A 12,526-nucleotide genomic window follows, 5' to 3' on the forward strand; every position below is an offset into this window, starting at 1 on the left:
TATTATTGGCTAATTTGTCCTCGTATTTCATCTTTTCCCTTCTTATAGCTATTTTAGTTGCCTTTTGATGAATTTTAAAAGCTTCCTAATCATCCAACTTCCCATTCACTTTTGCTACCTCATATGCCCTTTCCTTGGCTTCTATACAGTTTTTAATTTCCCTTGTCAGCCATGGTTACCTCCCCCTGCCTTTTGAGAACAAGGGATCTCTACTTCTACTGTGGGATCTATCTATCCTGTGCCTTATGAACTATTTCCAGAAACTTCAGCCACCTCTGCTCTGCTGTCATTCCTCCCAGTATCCTCCTCCAACCCATCTGGGCAAGATCCTCTTCCATGCCTCTGTAATTCCCTTTATTCCATTGTGATACTGTTACATGTGACTTAAGCTTCTCCTTCTCAAGTTAAAGTACAAATTCAATCATTTTATGATCACTGCCTCTTAAGGGTTCCTTTACATTAAGCTCCTAATAAAATCTGGGTTATTACACAACACCCAATCTGAACTAGCCCTTCCTCGAGTAGGCTCAAGCACAAGCTTCTCTAAAAAGGCATCTAGTAGGCATTCAGCAAATTCCCTCTCTTGTGATCAGACACCAATCTAATTTTCCCAATCCCTTTGTATATTGAAGTCCCTCATTACAATTGTGACATTTACCTTAGGCTCCCTAATAAAATCTGAGTCATTACACAACACCCAATTTAAGTTATCCTTTCCCATAGTTGGCTCAAATACAAGCTGCTGTGAAAAGCCATCTCGTAGGCATACAACAAATTCCCTCCCTTGCAATCCGACACCAACCTGATTTTCTCAATCCCCTTGCATATTGAAGTCCCCATTACAATTGTGACATTATCCTTGTTACATGCTCTTTCCAGCTCCCTTTGCAAGCTCTATCACAAATCTTGGGTAATATTTGGAGGCCCATATATGATTCCCATAATGGTTTGTTTACCCTTGCAGTTTCTTAACTCCACCCACAAAGATTCAACATTCTCTGACCCTGTGTCATCTCTTTCTAAATATTTGGAGGCCCATATATGATTCCCATAATGGTTTGTTTACCCTTGCAGTTTCTTAATTCCACCCACAAAGATTCAACATTCTCTGACCCCGTGTCATCTCTTTCTAAAGATGTAATTCCATCTCTTAACAGCAGAGCCACACCACCGCCTATGCCTTCCAGCCCTGTTCTTTCAACATAAAGTATATTCTTTGAAATTAAGCTCGCGACTATGACCTTCTTTCAGCCATAACTCAGTGATGTCCTCAACGTCATACTGACAATTCTCTAATTGCACCACAAATCCATCCACCTTATTCCGAACACTACGTGCATTAAAATACAACACCTTCAATCCTGCATTCTTCGCCCTTTTGAATTTTGTCTCTGTAGTACAATTTAACTCCTTACACTGTCTGCATTTGTACCCAATCATTGGCTTGACCTTTCTTACATTCATATTACATCCTACACCTATTTATGAACCTGTCGGCTCATCCTCAGCTCTGTCATATTGGTTTCCACCCCTCGGCCATATTAATTTAAAGCACTCCCAACATCTCTAATAATTCTGCCTGCAAGGATCTTGGACACCCTCAGATTCAAATGCAACCCATTCCTTTTGTACAGGTCACAACTGAGCCAGAAGAGGTTCCAATGATCCAGAGATCTGAATCCCTGTTCCCTGCTCCAATTCTTTAACCACACATTCTTCTAATACCTCATTCTATTCCTGTCCTCACTGCCAAGTGGCACAGGTAGCAATCCTGAGATTACTACCCTTGAGGCCCTGCTACTCAACTTTCTTCCCAACTCCCTGTAGTCTGTTTTCAGGACCTCTTCCCTTTTTTTACATATGTCATTAGTACAAACGTTTACCACAACTTCTGGTTGCTCACCCACCCTTTCCAGGATATTGTGCACATGATCAGAAACATCGCAGACCCTGGCACCTGGGAGGCAAACTACCATCCATGTTTCTTTTTTGCATACACAGGATCATCTATCTGCCCCCCTAACTACAGAGTCCCCTATCACTGCTTCCTTCCTCCTTAGTTCCCTACCCTTCTGAGACACAGGGCCAGACTCAGCACCAGAGGCATGGTCGTTGGTGCTTCTTCCAGTAGGTTGTCCCCCCAGCAGTACTCAAGATGGAGTACTTTTTTTTTCTTGGAGCGCTTCACGAATTTGCGTGTCATCCTTGTGCAGGGGCCATGCTAATCTTCTCTGTATCATTCCAATTTTAGTATATGTGCTGCCGAAGCGAGCACAAGATGGAGTACTTATTGTTGAGGGGGACAGCCACAGGGTTGCCCTCCACTATTCCATAATTTCCCTTCCCTCTCTTGACAGTCACCCATTTATCTATCTCCTGTTGCCTTGGGGGTGACTATCTCCTGCAGTTCTTGTCTATCATTTCCTCTTCTACCTTAACAAGCCGTAGGCCATTGAGCTGCAGCTTCAGATCCTGAACTCGGTCTCTCAGGAGCCGTATCTCGATGCACCTGGTGCAGATGTGGCCATTGGGAAGACTGAAAGTCTCCTCAAAATCCCACGCCTGACACCCAGATCAGAACACTGGCCCTGCAGATGTATCCCTTTTCTTTCAAGAGTTAAATAAAAAAACGAAATAAGAAATAAACTTCCTTACCTACCTCACCTCCACCTGTTGAGCTGAAGCCTTACCATTCTCACTCAGACCATTCCCATGATGACTGCTCCGCTAGATGGTACCTCTCTTTTATGGAGAGTGGGTAATTCAAGCTCTGCTCCAGACTAGCGCAGGAACACTTCTACCCCATCTGCACCACTGTCAAATCAAAGAGTCCCATGCTGAAAACCGTCTGCTTTTTCAAGTTCTTCTTTGGACCTGCATCGGTACACTTCTACCCGCATCTGCGCCACTGTCCAATCAAAACTTCTTGTACATTTCTGCTTCTAATGACTCCATGTTGACTGTCTTCTACTTACCATTTGAGCCATGCTCTCTCCATTTACTGCTGTCAGAGAGGAGGCATAGATGGCTGAAGAGCCACACTCAGCTTCTTCCCCTCTGACATCAGCTTTCTGAACACTCCATCAACCCATGAACACTACCTCATTACTCCTGTATCACTTGATATTCAGTTGATAACTTATAGTAATTTTAAGTCTTTGCAATGTATTGCTGCAGCAAAACAACAAATTCCACATCATATGTGATAATAAGCCTGATTCTGATTTTAAACTCTGAAATTCCCTTCCAAAATATTTCCATGCCTCTAACTCTTTCTCCTCATTTAAGGGATGCTCCTTAAAGCATGCTTACAGTACATTCATAGAATTTGGAGAGACTGACAGCACAGGCAAAAGCCTTTTAATTCTGCACCAATCATCAAGTCCCTGCTGACACTAATCCTGCACAACGTGCTCTCCCACATTTCCAGCAACTTTGCCTCTCCTGCTCTCCTCCTGCCACAATTTACAGTGGCATGCAAAAGTTTGGGCACCCATGGTCAAAATTTCTGTTACTGTGAATAGTTAAGTGAGTAGAAGATGAACTGATCTCCAAAAGTCATAAAGTTAAAGATGAAACATTCTTTTCAACATTTTAAACAAGATTAGTTTATTATTTTTGTTTTGTACAATTTTAGAGTGTAAAAAAGGAAAGGAGCACCATGCAAACGTTTGGGCAGCCCAAGAGACTTGAGCTCTCAGATAACTTTTACCAAGGTCTCAGACCTTAATTAGCTGGTTAGGGCTATGGCTTGTTCACAGGCATCATTAGGAAAGGCCAGGCGATGCAAATTTCAAAGCTTTATAAATACCCTGACTCCTCAAACCTTGTCCCAACAATCAGCAACCATGAGCTCCTCTGAGCAGCTGCCTAGCACTCTGAAAATTAAAATAAATGATGCCCACAAAGGAGGAGAAGGCTATAAGAAGATAGCAAAGCGTTTTCAGGTAGCTGTTCTCTCAGTTCGTAATGTAATTAAGAAATGGCAGTTAACAGGAACGGTGGAGGTCAAGTTGAGGTCTGGAAGACCAAGAAAATTTTTCAAGCGAACTGCTCGTAGGATTGCTAGAAAGGCAAATCAAAACCCCTGTTTGACTGCAAAAGACCTTCAGGAAGGTTTAGCAGACTCTGGAGTGGTGGTGCACTGTTCTACTGTGCAGCGAGACATGCACAAATATGACTTTCATGGAAGAGTCATCAGAAGAAAACCTTTCCTGCATCCTCACCACAAAATTCAGCATCAGAAGTTTGCAAGGGAACACCTAAACAAGCCTGATGCCTTTTGGAAACAAGTCCTGTGGACTGATGAAGTTAAAGTAGAACCTTCTGGCCACAATGAGCAAAGGTATGTTTGGAGAAAAAAAGGTGCAGAATTTCATGAAATCTGTTAAGCACAGGAGTGGATCCATCATGCTTTGGGCTTGTGTTGCAGCCAGTGGCACGGGGAACATTTCACTGGTAGAGGGAAGAATGAATTCAATTAAATACCAGCAAATTCTGGAAGCAAGCATCACACTGTCTGTAAAAAAGCTGAAGATGAAAAGAGGATAGCTTCTACAACAGGATAATGATCCTAAACACAGCTCAAAATCCACAATGGATGATCTCAAGAGGCGCAAGCTGAAGGTTTTGCCATGGCCCTCACAGTCTCCCAACCTAAACATCATCAAAAATCTGTGAATAGACCTCAAAAGAGCAATGCATGCAAGACGGCCCATGCATCTCAGAGAAGTAGAAGCTTTTTGCAAGGAAGAATGGGTGAAAATTCCCCAAACAAGAATTGAAAGACTCTTACAGAAAGCATTTACAAGCTGTGATACTTGCCAAAGGGGGTGTTACTATATACTGACCATGCAGGGTGCCCAAACTTTTGCTTCGGGCCCTTTTCCTTTTTTTTGTTATTTTGAAACTATAAAATATGGAAATAAAAAGTACTTTTGCTTAAAATATTAAAGAAATGTGTCATCTTTAACTTTATGCCTTTTGGAAATCAGGGCATTTTTTACTCACTTAGTTATTCACAGTAACAGAAATTTTGACCAGGGGTGCCCAAACTTTTATATACCACTGTACCACTCACCACACACTATGGGGGGCAAGTTACTGTGGTCAAGTGACCTACCAACCTACACATTATGGAATGTAGGAGGAAACCACAGAACCTGGAGGAAACCCACACAGTCACAGAGAGAACATGTAAAATCACCAGAAGGAAGCATTAGGAATCAGGATCAAACTTAGGGCAGTTGATCCACAAACAGCAACTCGACTCAGTCACCTCATTGCTTCTTCCACTAAGTTTTTGTTTAGCTTCTTTAATCTCTTCCTCTAATTTTTTTAGTAACAGTCCAATGAAGTGAGCCCCAGAGCTCACACTACCAGGTTCAGGAACGGTTCCTACCCCTCAACTTGAATGAGTTCAACTTGAATGGCTCTTGAATGAAACAGGATAACTTCACTCAACTTCATTTGACCCACCTTTGAAATGTTCCCACCATCAATGAACTCGCTTTCAAGGACTTTTCATCTCACGTTCCCAATATTTATTGCTTACTGATTATTATTATTATTTCTTTCTTTTTGTATGTGCACTGTTTGTTGTCTTTTGCACACTGGTTGAACGCCCAGGTTGGTGTGGTCAGTATGTTATGATTATTAATGTATGGATTTATTGAGCATGCCTGCAAAAATGAATCTCAATGTTGTATATGGGGACATATATGTTTTGATAATCAATTTACTTTGAACATTGAAATTTGAACTTTACATCTACTTTAGAGATGAAATAGAAATATAAGTTACTGCTATTGTCCTCTAGATGGAAACGTGAGAGTATGGTTGATTCAGGTCCCAGGGAGATAAATTCCACAGTTAGTTTTGTGCTCTTGTACTGAGCCAGAACAGTCAGGAGGGCACCTGATCTCAGACATGAGTCAACTGATGCTGAATCATTGAGTGTGATCTTCAAACTCCTGTACCTCCTCTCTGACAGCAAATAACACAGGGATTCAGTGCAGTAAGATCGCATCTGTGGAGGCAGAGAGATGGTCAACGTTTCTTTTTTTGAATTTCTGCATCAGGATACTGCAGCCTCTCATGAGCATCACTGGTACTACACTCCCACTCTAAATTTTCAACCCCTCCACTATCATACAGAGCACATTGCAGCCACTCACCTAGTTTAATCAAATCATCTCCTGTGAGGTCTATAGCTAAGGACAGTAGGCAAAAGTCACATAGGAACACTATGAAAAGCAGAGAGAGAAAGTAGATAGACAGTATCTCTTCCCCCAGAATTGAAATGTCTAATACCAGAGGGCATGCGTATAAGGTGAGATGAGATAAGTTCAAAGGAGATGTGAGGGGGGGAAGTTTTTTACCCAGAGAGTGGTAGATGTAATGGATTTAATACTTCAGTACTGCTTTAGTAATATTGTAAATATATTGTTTGAATAAGCATTCTTTATTTACATAGTTCACTCTGGGTTATATGTAAGAAGTACTTGAATTGCATATTCATTGCACCCCACCATGCCATATGTGAGCGCCTCACTAAGAAAAAGGGGATTAAAAAGCTAAGTAGACAAGCCTCCTGTATTTAGTTTCTGGAGTTACAAAACATATCAGTGGGTGGCTGGAATGCATTGCCTGGGGTGGTTGTAGAGGCAGATGTATTAGAGATTTTTAAGAGACGGGTAGATATGCACATGATGTGAGGGAAGTGGAAAGCTATGTGCCTGTGCAGTTGGCCATTTGATTAATTGGACTGGCACAACATTGTTCCTGTGCTGTGCTGTTCTGTTTTATGTTACATCATCACCAACAGGGCAGGCTCCCTCTAAGTACAACATCTCTTGAAAGTAAAAGATTAACAGGTGGAGGAACTCAGCAGGCCAGGCAGCAGCTGTGGAGGGAAATGAATAGTTAACGTTTTGGGTCAAGATTGAGTCTAAATTCTCGGACATGTACTCTGGGAGCATTTTCACCATATGGATGGCAGTGATTCAAGAAGGTAATCTGCCAGCAGCTTCTTAAAGAGAAATTAAAGATGAGCAATAAATACTGACCGTGGGAGAAAAGAACACATCCTGAAGCTGTAGTGGGGAATGGGAATGTCAGACTAACCAAAGCTGCAATGGGGAATAGAAATGACAGACTAAGCAAAGCTGCAATAGGGAATGGGAATGTCAGACTAAGCAAGGCTGGCAGTGGGGAATGGGAATATCAGATTAAGCAAAGTTGCTGTGGGGAATGGGAATGTCAGACTAAGCAAAATTGCAGTGGGGAATGGGAATGTCAGACTACACTGTTGCATACTCTGCTTCACTAGATGGGTTCAGCAGAAGGAACATGGTAGACAAGGTCAGTTTCCAGTTGTCAATTCTCAAACACAAAAATAAAGCCCCGTAAGAGACAGACTCATTTCATCAGTGGAAGCTGCTGAATTTTGTCAGCTGTTATTCAAATTTCTTAACCACAATACCCAACAAACCAAAATATTTTCTGTGAATTCAGACTGTATCTCCCACTGCTAATAAAAAACTCACTGTAGGACTATGGCACAATCGTTTATTTTCCACCCTTGTGAAAATGTTTCCCACTGGACTTCCTGTAAACAGTAACTGTTGACATTTTAATGAGAGAAATCAGTAACAGAATTACTTCAGTCAGATACTGAAGTGAACAATTACTTCAGAGAATATCTGGAAATGTGAAATGGGCTCACATTTAAAATTGCTCAGAGAAAGAATGACAGAAATCGCACAACTTTGACTTCCCAATACATGTTAAACATAATTAAGTACTCTTCTAAACTAAGAAATGCAGTGAAGAATGTATATATAGCAAGACCTGAATAGTGACATGATAACAGTCATATGGGCAATAAGGAAAATATTGTGAATATGAACATCAATTTCTCAAACTTCCAGTATGTTCCCCTCCCCTTCTCTCTTCTTCCATTCCCCAATCCAGCTTCACTCTTATCTGTTCTCTTCACCTACCTATCACCTCCCCCTGTTTCACTTCCCCTTTCCCTTTCTTCTAGCAAACTTCTTCTTCATCAGCCCTTTTCCTTTTCCTCCTTCCACCTCCCAACTTCTTCAGTCCCCCTCCCCCTCACCTGCATTCACCTATCACCTTCTAGCTTATATACTTTCCCCTCCATACCCTCCCCCCCCCCCACCACCCACCTTCTTATTCTGGCTTCTTCTCCCTTCCTTTCCAATCCCGATGAAGGTTCTCCGCGGTTTATTCGTTTCCATAGAGGCTGCCTGACATCAAGTCAAGTCAAGTCACTTTTTATTGTCATTTTGACCATAACTGCTGGTACAGTACACAGTAAAAACAAGACAATGTTTTTCAGGACCATGGTGCTACATGAAACAATACAAAAACTACACTGAACTACGTAAAACAACACAAAAAAAGAACTACACGAGACTACAGACCTAACCAGGACTGCTTAAAATGCACAAAAACAGTGCAGACATTACAATAAGTAATAAACAAGACAATAGGCACAGTAGAGGGCAGTAAGTTGGTGTCAGTCCAGACTCTGGGTATTGAGGAGTCTGATGGTTTGGGGGAAGGAACTGTTACATGCTGAGTTCCTCCAGCATTTTGTATCTTACTCTGGATTTCTAGCATCTGTAGAATCTCTTTTGTTTTTATGAGGAAAGTATTGTCTAAAGTAGCATGGAGAAATCCCCTTTCTTTTCTTCAAAGTAGTACTGTGTCTGGGAAAGAAGGCAGGGCTTAATGTCTGAAAAACATCATCGCTGCTGGTACAGTGCTTCCACAGTACTACCCTGCAGTGTCAGCCTATATTATTTTTGGCTTAAGCCACTCGAGTAGCACTTTAATACAATCACTAAATGAAAGGCAAAAGTTATTCCCAGAACAGCAGCTTATGTCTGTGCTGTGGATACCAAGAATTTGATTTCAGATCTCTGTTAGCAGCTGGAGTTCAAAGCACTCTGCAGATAATTAACTATTTTCAGTTATACAGTCTCTTGGGTAGAAGATATGGCATCACATTCTGAGGGACTATAGTCAGATAATGTGTTGTGATTGTGACCAAGATATAAATAACAAACAGGACAATCCTAACTCTCATTGAAATACTGCCTTGGTCTTATTTCTGTTCACAGGGAAACAAGCATGTGTTTTCAAACACCATTCTTCCAACAAAGTGATAATCCTTCAGTCCTGAACTGGAGTTTCAGCTTGTAGTTTGTGCCAGAGCATCTGGAGTGGGCCTTGAAATCACCTCTCTGTGATCAAATGCCAGCTACAGCTGGCACAATTGGCTTCACCAAACTTGGGCAACAAGTAAGTTAAAACAGTCTGAAAAAAGGAGACGTCTGAATTTATAGCATAAGCCCAAAAAGTGAAGAGCTCACAACAGCTTTTGGAATGATGTCATTCCATTCCCGTGACAGGAAAGTTTTTGAGCTCTGTTCTAGGCATCTCATGTTGACTACATTTATTGTCATTATTTGATCCACCAAAGTAAAGGTGTGTTAGAAGCATGAGTTTGGAGTCCAGGATTGTTTTAAACTGGATCGTTGGTTACAATAGCCTGCTTGATGCAGTAACGGATATATTCAACATCTGTCTGGAACAGTCTATTGTCTTCAAGGTTTTCAAGTTGGCAATCATCATTCCAGTGCCAAAGAAAGTGATAGTAATCTGCCTAAATGATTATCATCCAGTGGTGTTAACATCAGCCATTATGAAATACTTTGAGTGCATGGTCATGGAGTGCATAAGAGCTTTCCTCCCGGCTACATGGGACCCTTTCCAGTTTGCCTATCCCTCAAATCGATCTACTGATGATGCAATAGCCTCTGCCCTCCATTCGGTCCTAACCACCTTTTAATGGGGTTTCATATGCCAGACCACTTTTTAAAGACTTCATTTTGGGGTCTAATACCATCATACCCCTGAAAGTGGTAGAGTAACTGTCCTTGCTGGGTCTCAACACTTTCCTCTGTAACTGGGTCATGGATTTCTTAATAGAAAGGTCACCATCAGTCCATGTGGGCAACATCTCTTGTCCCATTACGATGCACACTGGCACTGTCCAGGCTGTGTGCTTAATATGCATGACTATGTCTCAGGATTCAGCTCAAACCATGTCATTAAGTTTGCAGATGACACAACAGTGGTTGGCCTCATCAACAAGGATGAGGTTAATTAAACCCAAAGATGTAATGTTAGAAAGCTCCACTTGTGGAGGGATGAAAATGAGGTTTACCAAATTTAAAGGAAAGAGAACTCAGAAAAAAGGCTATGTGATAGTGAGGCATGGCTGACACAGGCATGGGAAAGTGAGAGAACTATTAGAAGCTAAAGGTATAAACTGTTAAAAGCGAAATTAGTCGTGAGTATCTCTACTCTACTTACTTGAAAACCTCAGGGTGATATGCTGGAAGAGAGGCAATAGCGATAAAAGATATATTGAAGCTACGGCTATAAAGGCAGCAGCTATAATGAGACAATATCAGCAGAGACAAGTGTCCAAGATCTCTACTGTGTGACCAGGAACTAGTTCTGTTAAATCACACCAAGGGATTTTGGTCAGGATTTTTTTGTGTGTAAGTGTTGTGAATCGACTTTCCATGGATGATCAACTATTTCATCCAACGAACCAAAAAACAAGATGGTGAGCCACCCAAAATCAAAGAACCAGCACGGGAACAAAATGTTTAATGGCATAGAGGATTTAATACGGTTGGATGTATAAGTTTATTTTCATTCAAAGGATCTGAATTTAATATTTAGCAAGAATGGATTATTTCTGTGAAGACTTTGGTAAGTTACTGAATGAGATAAACTTTGTTTAAAAGTTGTGATGGTTGTGATGTTGGAGAATTGTTGTGAAAGGAGTTCAAATTTTTGAATTTGAATTTGACTGGAACTGAAACTGAAGTTAACCATAATACTTAAGAATAGGAATTCAATTAGTTTTCTAACTAACTAGGGACAAAATAAAAGGAAATTATTTTCCTTTTTGTGTGTAAGTGTTGTGAATCGACTTTCCATGGATGATCAACTATTTCATCCAACGAACCAAAAAACAAGATGGTGAGCCACCCAAAATCAAAGAACCAGCACGGGAACAAAATGTTTAATGGCATAGAGGATTTAATACGGTTGGATTAAATAACACTAAATCCAATTAGTTTGAAATTGGAGTAATACAGTTATTCCAATGAATATTACTGGTTCTAACTAAACAGTAATTTGTTTGATATCTGAGATTTAGAACCTAACAGAATGCTGGAATTTTGAATTGTTCTTACTCATGTAAATATTTTGTATATTTTTTATAGAAATAAAACATACCTCCAGATGTGTGTGGTTTCTATTCACTGCCTCCTCCTGATATCTAAAGCTTCTGATGACCTACTAACACTTAGTACAATACTATGTAATTTGATTTTTCTCATAAAGCGGGCAGCAACCAGTCACACAAGAGGACCAGCGCTACACAGGTGTTACAATGAGGCGGAGTACAGAGAGGAAGTGGAGTAGCTGGTGGACTGGTGTGTGTACAACAACTTAAGTCTGAACACGGAGAAGACCAAGGAAATGACTGTGGACTTGAGGAAGGTGCAGGTGAACCATCCTCTTCTGCACATAAATGGTTCCTCCATAGAGAGAGCCAAGAACACATAGTTTCTGTGAGTTCACTTCATGGATGACCTCACCTGGTCCCTCAATATCACCTCCCAGAGTAAAAAGGCAATCCAGTGCCTCCACTTTCCGTGGAGATTGAGGCAAGCGAGGCTCCCCTTCCCCCCCATCTTAACTGGATTTTACAGGAACACCATTGAAAGCATCCTGACAAGCTAAATCTCCTTCAGGTATGGGAGCAGCTGAGCATTGCAATGGAAGTCTCTTCAAAGGACTGTAAGAATAGCCAAGGGGATCATAGGTGTCTCCCTACCATCCATTGGAGATATTTATCAGAAGCACTGTGTATGCAGGGCCTTTAGTATTATCAAGAATTTCACTCACCCATCCTACATCCTCTTTGACATTCTACCATCAGGCAGGAGACTGTGATGCATAAAAACAAGAATGGCCAGGATGGAAAACAACTTCTTCCCTCAGGCCAGTAGGCCTCTGAACTCCCTGCCACATCACATTCGAAGTGTCATCAGCTAATTTGTTCTGCATCCTACAGTATTTAATTTATAGAACATAGAACAATACAGCTCAGTACAGGCCCTTCGGCCCACAATGTTATGCTGATCCTTAAACCCTGCCTCCCATATAACCCTCCACCTTGAATTCCTCCATATACCTGTCTAGTAGTATCTTAAATTTCACTAGCATATCTGCCTCCACTACTGACTCAGGCAGTGCATTCCACGCACCAACCTCTCTCTGAGTAAAAAACCTTCCTCTAATATCCCTCTTGAACTTTCCTCCCCTTACCTTAAATCCATGTCCTCTTGTATTGAGCAGTGGTGCCCTGGGGAAGAGGCACTGGCTGTCCACTCTGTCTATTCCT

The 12,526-nt window shown here is 41.3% G+C and overlaps 1 non-coding gene across 1 annotated transcript; it reads right to left on the reverse strand.

Annotated features, from left to right (window-relative positions):
• Positions 1-2,168: 2,168 nt before the first annotated feature.
• Positions 2,169-2,275, reverse strand: LOC132383613 (U6 spliceosomal RNA). The gene has a single exon (XR_009508745.1). It is a non-coding gene; the product is annotated as a U6 spliceosomal RNA (small nuclear RNA).
• Positions 2,276-12,526: the final 10,251 nt, after the last annotated feature.

Source organism: Hypanus sabinus, chromosome 30, assembly GCF_030144855.1.
Source record: "Hypanus sabinus isolate sHypSab1 chromosome 30, sHypSab1.hap1, whole genome shotgun sequence".
Classification (NCBI taxonomy): Eukaryota; Metazoa; Chordata; class Chondrichthyes; order Myliobatiformes; family Dasyatidae; genus Hypanus; species Hypanus sabinus.